The 8,386-nt window shown below is 43.5% G+C and overlaps 1 long non-coding RNA gene across 1 annotated transcript in view; it reads left to right on the top strand.

The window, feature by feature from the left end:
* LOC102382370 overlaps positions 1-3,028 on the top strand; it is a 9,707-nt gene extending 6,679 nt beyond the window's left edge. The window contains exon 3 of the long non-coding RNA XR_323253.2: positions 2,788-3,028. This is a non-coding gene — a long non-coding RNA (uncharacterized LOC102382370). The remainder of the gene's footprint in view (positions 1-2,787) is intronic.
* The last annotated feature ends 5,358 nt before the right edge of the window (positions 3,029-8,386 follow it).

The following is an 8,386-nucleotide window of genomic DNA, read 5'->3' on the forward strand; positions in this document are numbered from 1 at the left end:
AAAAAGATGTGTTCCTATCATTAAACTGTATCATTATGCATATGCATAAGAAGGGAGAATTATGTTTAAATATGCAATCCTAAATCTGACATTTCCTGGCTCTCAGGTACTTTGTCTGGATACCTAACTAACAGTCTTTTCACCTAGGTATTTTCATGTTTCCTCTTAGCTTTTTGGTTTTCAAAGAAAATGGCTAAAATAATTATACTGATAGTTGAACATAAAAGAACTTATCAGGCAGCACCATTAGGCTTGAACTCTGTATCAAGAGTACTGACTGCTACCACTCGAACAAGAAAACACAAATCAATTATTTTTCAGGAAGAAAAGGCTCTTATCACAGAATCAAGAGGGACTATGAAGTCTATAAGCTGGGGTGAGAGGGGGAACCAGATTGTCCAGTTCTTTCCTCTGTCCTGGCTCAGTGGCTAGGGAGATCCAAACCTGTTTGGTACCCTCAAAAAAGAAGATGTGCTCCCTGAGCTGTATCTGGGCCTGAGCTGTATCTGGGTCATTTGATGAAGTTGTCTCTCCATAGAATTGAGAAAACACTTTCCTCGATGGGGGAGCACTCCAGAAGGGAGGAGATAGAGTTCAAAGAAGTTTACAGGAAAGGAGCCCAAGGTAGCTTTCCTCCTTTCTCATATCGGGAGGCTGTCTTCCTGACTCATAGAGGGCCCCAACAAGAGGGCATGGGTGTAAATATATTTCATAAATAGAGATATATTTAGAGACATATCTAGAAGCCCCAAATATCATACCATTGTTTATATGTCTTCCATAGCAGATGCAGCCATCCTAAGACTACAATGTTAAGGGCCTGACAGTTCAATAATTTTTAGCTCAAATGTTCATTATGCAGAAAGTCCAGCAGGAACAGCATTATTCATAAGTGGACTTCAACTCTGAAAACAGAGCAGGGTCCCACTTCAACCCACAAAGCAGCTTCAAGTTAGCCCTTTGTAACAATGGGGAATTTCATCCTCTTTGAATTCAACCCAAGGTATTGAATGTTGCAGTTTATCAACTGGATGATGAAAGTTCCAGTAGCTGCACACGCGATGCATCTGCAGTGACCTTCTCAGGGGAGACGATTTGAATTTTGTCCCAAATTAGCAAATTATAGTATTTTGGTTGTTAAAGTCATTTCTCCTTGTAGCAATGTTTGAGGCAACTTTCTTTTTATTATGTAACAACCTGCACAAGGGCTGAGTTAATAATAGCATTCTTAGCAAACCCCCTTTTCACAATGGGTTGAAAGCTGTTTTGAGAATGGGTTCTGTCAATTACTGCAATCAGGCCTCTGCCTCCACCTGGTCCTTTCCAGACAATTAACACTTTTATAGTCCCATTTTGGTATTTGCAAGAGTGAATTAAGGATTTGAATCTGCTCTCATTGACTCCAGTGAAAATCTAGTGGTGTCAATACTGGTTTCAGTGAGATGCCCTGAGTATGCAAATCATGACAACAGTTCTGGAAGCCAGCTCCAAACCTGAGCAGATAGTGTGGTGAGATATACTGGTTTAAGCAAATATTACTCAAATAATTGTCATGGACCAACTGCTGTTAAATAACAATTTAAAAGGAAAATAATGCATCAATTTATAAGTGGGCTGCTTAGCCTGCTGCCTTTTTCAGGCAGATTTTACTCCCAAAGGAGCTCTTGAGCCAGTCCTCCCAAATAAAACAAAGTATTTAGGTACCAAAACTAAACCCTTGTCCTCTCGTAGGCACTAGGAGAGGAACCCCTTAGCTCTAGCCCCAGCACAACAGCCTGGCCACTCTGTGCAGGCTCTTCAGCTCATAGCCTGCTTCTTTACTCCTTGCCAACTTTTCCCTTACAATTTGGCCTTTTCTCAGCCCCCTTCTCTGGGTTTTTAAACTCTCAGTGGAGCTGCCACTCCCTTGTTATCAGAAAGCCCCACCAGGTGAATGCCCTTAACAGTGCTGGGCTGCCCCCTTTTTTAAGGGACAAACTACCCTGTTATACCAGTGATTCTCAACCAGGGTGCTTTCTGGGATGTCAGGGGGTGCTGTGCAATGTTAGCACTGTTAGGGCTGCAAACGTGATTCACAAGTTAAATCCAGGTTTTTCAAGTAGTGCTAAACATGCTCTGACCTGTTGTGGCCTTTCTGAGTTCTCCAACAGAAGAATTGCTCTGTTATTTTTCTGTAGTCAAACAACAAGTGAAAACTAAAAGTTGGGATTTTCCAAAGGGTGCCTTGAGCTAGTGAGCAGTGCCTTGAATGCTAAAAAGCTGAGAACCACTGTTTTACACTGTTATCTTGTGCAGGACACGCATACTGTGGTCAGCAGTGGGACTAAAGGGTAAGCAGACAAACAGTCCAGTAAAGAATATCAAAATGCCTATGCAAAAATAAAATAAACTAGCAAAGCTTTTCACTGTTTCATAGCAATGACCTCTGACTCCTTGGTGTCCTGAGCTGCATCCTCCCATTGCAAAGCCCATGCACGACATAACCGTATGCTGTTCTTTAGCTGTCAGCGGAGAGCCCTGCTGTCGGTCCCCCTGCTCCTTGCTTGTTTGTTCCCTACATTCACAGGCAGTCGTTGGTGTTTACATTTTCACTCCTCCTCCCTGTTTTTCCCAGATCTCTTCCCAGTCTCATCTGACCTGGGAGCTGTTGCCACCTTTCCCGAAGACATTCTTGTGTCTCACATCTTCTGTTCACACTCACAGCTTCTATCATCTGTAGCTTTGCTTCCTTAACTTCCTCTGGCATATGTCAGGTCACCACTTATTTCTGCATTTTATTTTTAACAGAACATCCCCACGCCACGATTGATTCTGCCGATTCACACACACCCTGCAACCTCCCTGTGCCTCATCCTTGAGTCGGGTTAAGAAGTACGAGCAGTGGGTAACAATCACCCTCACCACCTTGAACTGCAGCTGCTGTTTCAGCCCTGGGATGGTTTAGCATGCATTCATTCTCTGTTGGCTTCTCCCTGCTAGTTTTGTTCACATATCTGGCCAAAAATAATTGTATGTATTTTCTAGCTCTTTCTGAAAAGAGCCTTAACCCACTTAGGAATACCCTTTAGCAGGTCAGGGCAGCTTGGGGAAGCTGTTTGCGTTGTCGGGCCACTTATCGCTGCTTTATAAGCAAGGAAGTTACACCCCAGGCTTGTAAGCCTTGAAGGAATCACTCTGAGCCTGGCCCTAAGATGAAGCTGAAAACAACTTAGTGGGGGCTTATGAAAGGAGTGCAGAAAACAGTTTCTACAACCCCAGGCCTCAATAAAAATATTTGCTGAGCTCCTGGATTTAGGGAGAGATAAGGAGCAAGTAATGGAGCATAACCCCCTGGGAGCCAGCCTCATGACAAGAAGTGGTAGGGTTATCAACAGTAATAAAGAAAGGGGATAGACAGGGTTTAGCGGGAAAGATGCAGAGCTCAGTTTTTGTCAGAGGTTGTTTAAGGAAGAGGCAGGTTTTCCATGAGGAGATACCAGAAAGACAGAGAGAGAGATGTAAGCATGAGCTTAGAAGAGTGTCTAGTCTAATAACTAGATCCACAGAAGCACTTAGGCAGGCTCCTATCTTCTGCCTAATGCCCACATGAGACCCGACGATCATCAAAACCCCTTCCCAGCTGCTACCTACCTCAGAGGTATCTGATGTCTTGAGATGCCTCAGTAAAATTTCCTAGGTGCCTGAACCTCTTTTCATGCACAGAAGAACCTCAGCCCTTGGGAGGCTGGGTGCCTAACATGACCAAGCCCCACCAGGATCCATAAACTAGGCGTTCCTGTTTTGTTTCACCTGAGAGTCAGAAGACACTCCTGATGTGGGAGACCTGGGTTCAATTCCCTACTTTGACTGAGGGATTTTGAACCTACATGTCCAACTGCCCACTGGTATTGGGGAGGCTACAACCACTTCCCCCTACTGAGGTTTTTAAATGGAATAATTTCAATAATTAAAGATTCACAGAGCCTAAAAGACAGAGCAAAAAGGAGCCTAACTTTCTAGCCTAGTGGGCAGGGAGTTTACCAGGCAGCAGTCAGAACTGATTTTCAGTCCTTGCTCCACCATTCACGTATTTTATTGTGTTCAATATTAAATTTGTTAAAAAGGGGGCTCTCGGATGTAGGGGTCAAGTGGAGAAGGTGCTTCCCTGAAACCTAAAGTTAGTCACCAAAACAGGACTTAAGATAGAGCCTTCTCAGCAGCACTATGCTGCACATCTACACGTGCATATTAATGGTATTGAATAAATTCCAGAGCTTATTGATCCGCAGTTTATTGCTCCTGGGAACCCATCTTCACACGCACCCAGGACCGCAACACATTGAGCCAGGCTGGAGCAGCCCTGGCTGGTGGAGGGCCCCAGGGGGGTCAGCCTCCCAGCCGGGGGCTGCCACCCTGCCTCAACATGTTGCAAAGGGGTTGGCTGGGGCACGAGGGTGCTCCAGTGCAGGGCTCGCCGGCAGGCAGCACCTGCCCTGAAGCACCCTTCTACCCCAGCCAGCCGGGGCAGCACCTACACGTGTGCTGTTGCAGACTTTTTGACTCTGCAGCAGGATAGTACTAGTATTCACAAGTACTACCCTGCTGCAGAGTAAATTAGTTTACTCCAGCCTAATAGGGGCATACATGTAGACACGTGGTATTTACTGCACAGCTAATTAGTCTCCTGCACGGTAAATGTCTTATGTGGATGCACCCACTTACCAGCCAACTTAGGCAGCTTCCTCTTCAGTGTGCTATCTTCTGTGAATCCCATTCGTAGATTCTTTCCTTTATGAATCATACAAGGGGCCTCAGGGCTGTAGCTTTGATCAGGAGGCCAGGCTCCTAAAAGTCAGGAGTGGCAACACTGAGCATTGTGCACCTTAAGCTGTTTTCTGGATCCAGCCCTAAGTAGCTTTCACAAAATGACACGGTGAATTGGTAGCACAGTCCGTTGGCATTCAACCAGCTATGAACTAAGCCTTCAATCAGTCTTTCTTCTTCCTGGTAAGCAATGCTTCTTCCTCACAAGACAGAGCAGTCCTTATTCTGCACTGTGGGTGCAGGGCAATCAGCTCCTGTTTTGATCCAATGTATAGCTGCACATACAACCTGGAATCTCTGCAAATCAAACCTCCATATTATGAGGGCAGCTGGGGGATGACTTGTGAAATCCCATGGACCGCACTTTGACCACTCCTGGGTTTTAAGTGAAGGTTGTTTTATTAAAAGCATTCAGTACAGTTGAAGACAGTCAGGTTTGCAGAATAATAACCACCACCTGTCAGGTCTTATTACTCAGATATTTCACACTAGAGATTTGTTATATTAAAGGGCACTGAAATTACTTATGTCAGGTAACTGAATTATAATTAAATGCTATGTAGATTATTAAAATACTCTTACAGCAATAGGGAAACATAAATGATAACATAAGACAGCCCCATTACAGAATTAGCTTACTAGCAGTGTTTCCCTTTGATTTGTCATTAGCTGGAATAGCTACCTGGTATCAAACACTCACTTCCTTTTCTTCCATCTGGTAGCCTCTTCATTTTAAAAGGAAAAACAGCATGTCCTGGAAAATTTCCTAGCTGAAAAATAGAGGTGAGCTAAACAATGGAATAACTGGTCTATCTAATGTTGTCCACACTATGTCCACACATCAATGAATGAGACCTAACAGTGACCCTTGCTTAAATAAGGTTTTGTTGCTAAACATCAAGCCAAGCCTAAAGACTGATTTCATTTAGAGGTGGGCCATGTAGTGGGGGTAGAAGGAAGAAAAGTATACCTCAGAGCCATCTGTATGCCACCCTGGCCCTCATATTAATTGGGGCAGGGACCATGTGTATTTTATGTCTTCTACAGGGTGCCCTTATGCATTTTGGTGCTGCAGAACTGCTCATAATAGTACAGTGCAGCTCCATATTTGCTCAATCAAAACTGAGGTCCCTACAGATCTAGCTGAGGGAGTAAGCAGCATTACTACCGATGGAAAGAAAGAAACATGGATTAGATTCTGCCCTCATTCATACAGGTGTAAATTCAGAGTATATCTAATGCAGTCTAGCCAGATTTATAGTAGCATAAATGAGAGTAAAATTCAATACCTCAGTCCAAATTCTCTCTCCATTTTGGCTCCGTATGTGGAACAGCCAGTGGCCAAATTAGGTTATTATAAACTAGCAGAATGTGGACTGTGTGAGGCTGCAAGCAACTGCTGCTTCTTTCTCCTACTTCCACCCAACAAAGTTATCCAGTATGTCTTATCCAGATGGGCAACATTTTTGAGCCATGTTGCTCATTTTTCAAAGTTCCAATCTTGTTGCTGTTGAGAGAAAGCATCTTTCGTTTCAACCATGAGTAGAAATAAGAGCAATCTTTACTTCCTTCTATTGTGTCATAATATTAGTAATACAGTGACGCATACAGTATACTCAGATCTAGGGTACATGAAAACTAATCTGAGTAGCAGGAGCCAAGTATTGGGTGAATTTCATTAAAACAATTTGAACTCATTCCTTCTGGATTTCTTTAAATGTCAACTAATTAGGATGTTTATTGGTCATATTACCCATTTTTTAATTCAGACTGGTTCCTAAGCTCAAATGTTCAGTGCATTAATTCACTGAGGCATTCAACCCCTTAGGACATCATCATTTGATTTAAAGAAATTAGATGCATGTTATGTTATCCCTTAAAGAAAAAGAGCGCTCAAGTTACTCTACATCCATTTTTACTGCACTAAATGTGCTATGCATTGATATCTGTAGCTCTTCATATAAATCAGATGTACAAAAATATTGCTTCTTTCTCACCTCTGCTTTACCTTTCACAGACAGCCTAATCAAAATATCTGCCTTAAGAAGTACTGGGAAACATAAACTGTGTGCATCATGCAAAATACGTATTTCTTATGAATATCTACAAATCTGAGCCATGGTGAAGTTGCAGAATTTCTGTCAGTTGATACTAGTTTTCATGATTCTCCAGCATGTAGATATTCAGGGGAATCCAGATGCTGCCAGCCTTCTTCATGTGACTTAGTATCTCCTTCTACCAGGGCTTCCATTGATATGCCTGAGAGAGGCAGTAAAAAATCTGGCCCTTTTTTTGCAATAAAAAAATGGCAAAATTCCCCCCTGCTCTTTCCCCATCCATCTCCTTACCCCTCCTCCCCCCACACCTGAGATAATTTATTTTCTTTGTTCTTCCTTTTGATTTGCACAAAGTATTAATACAGGAAAACCTACAGTATGGAGCTGGATAGAGTACAACAGGATTTTTCAAGAAGAGGATGATTCTCTCTTTCCTACTCACTACCATATATGTGGGACAAATAGTTATGTAATCAATGATAGAGGCATTTGATCAACTGCAGAGAAGTGCTTGATATGGAATAAGTATTCTAGGATGTAATGAGGATTAATGCAAAAGGATTCTATGTACATTTGATATAGCTGCAAAGAAGTGATGGTAAAAGCATAATACCAGTTACTCAGCTTCTCTGCAGTCCCCTACTACTGCATGAGCTATGTGGAAGGGACTTAAGGCTGTCCTAAACCAGGAGCTGTGCAATCCCCTATGGCCCCTGAATCCTGAGCAAGCCATCATAGAGGACATTCTGGGGTAGTCTGGGAACAGGAAACAGAGATGACAGGGGTGAAAAGGGGGAGCTGAAGCAACTCCTTAAGGGTCATTAGACATCAGCTCCATGAGCAGAGGTATAACAAAGCAGTTGGCTGCCCAGGGCTCCTGTGATGCACCAACTTCTGCCTCCTGCTGTGCTGATATTATGGGTGTGCAGCTGTGGCAGTAGCTGCACTGTTTCCATTCCCCTCCCCTAAGTTAGCACATGGGGCTCTTGCCCTGGTTGGCCAGTCTTACTTATGCCGCTGACCACAAGGCTGCTTTATCTTACAGAAGAGGTATGGACACCTGCAACAAGGCACTGTTGTTGCAGGTGTCCCCTGATGCTGAGCACTGTTCTGGAATAGCTTAGGGTCTAGAACTTGGAGCGGAGATGGCCAACCCCTGTCACATATGCCACAAGTGACATAGGAGGCCTCTGTGTATGACACACAGCAAATGAGGGAGGGATTAGGGAACATGTTGTTATATTTCATTTGCCAGGGAGCAGACAGCAGGAAGCAGCACAGGTCACGGAGCAGACAGCAGAGCAACAAGTCAGACAGGAAGCACAGGGCAGGGAGCAGAAAGCAGAACAACATACTGGACACAGGAAGGAAATCAGTGGCACTTGGGGAGGATGTAGGGTTTAACTTGTGACACATCTGCCAAAATGTTTGGCCCCCACTGCCCTGGACCTTAATAAAAATTTCCAAATATTTTAGTGAGTTTTATAATTATCCTAAAAAATTCAGTCTTCTACAGGATGGTTCTG

The sequence above is a fragment of the Alligator sinensis genome, unplaced genomic scaffold, assembly GCF_000455745.1.
Source record: "Alligator sinensis unplaced genomic scaffold, ASM45574v1 scaffold701_1, whole genome shotgun sequence".
Taxonomy (NCBI): Eukaryota; Metazoa; Chordata; order Crocodylia; family Alligatoridae; genus Alligator; species Alligator sinensis.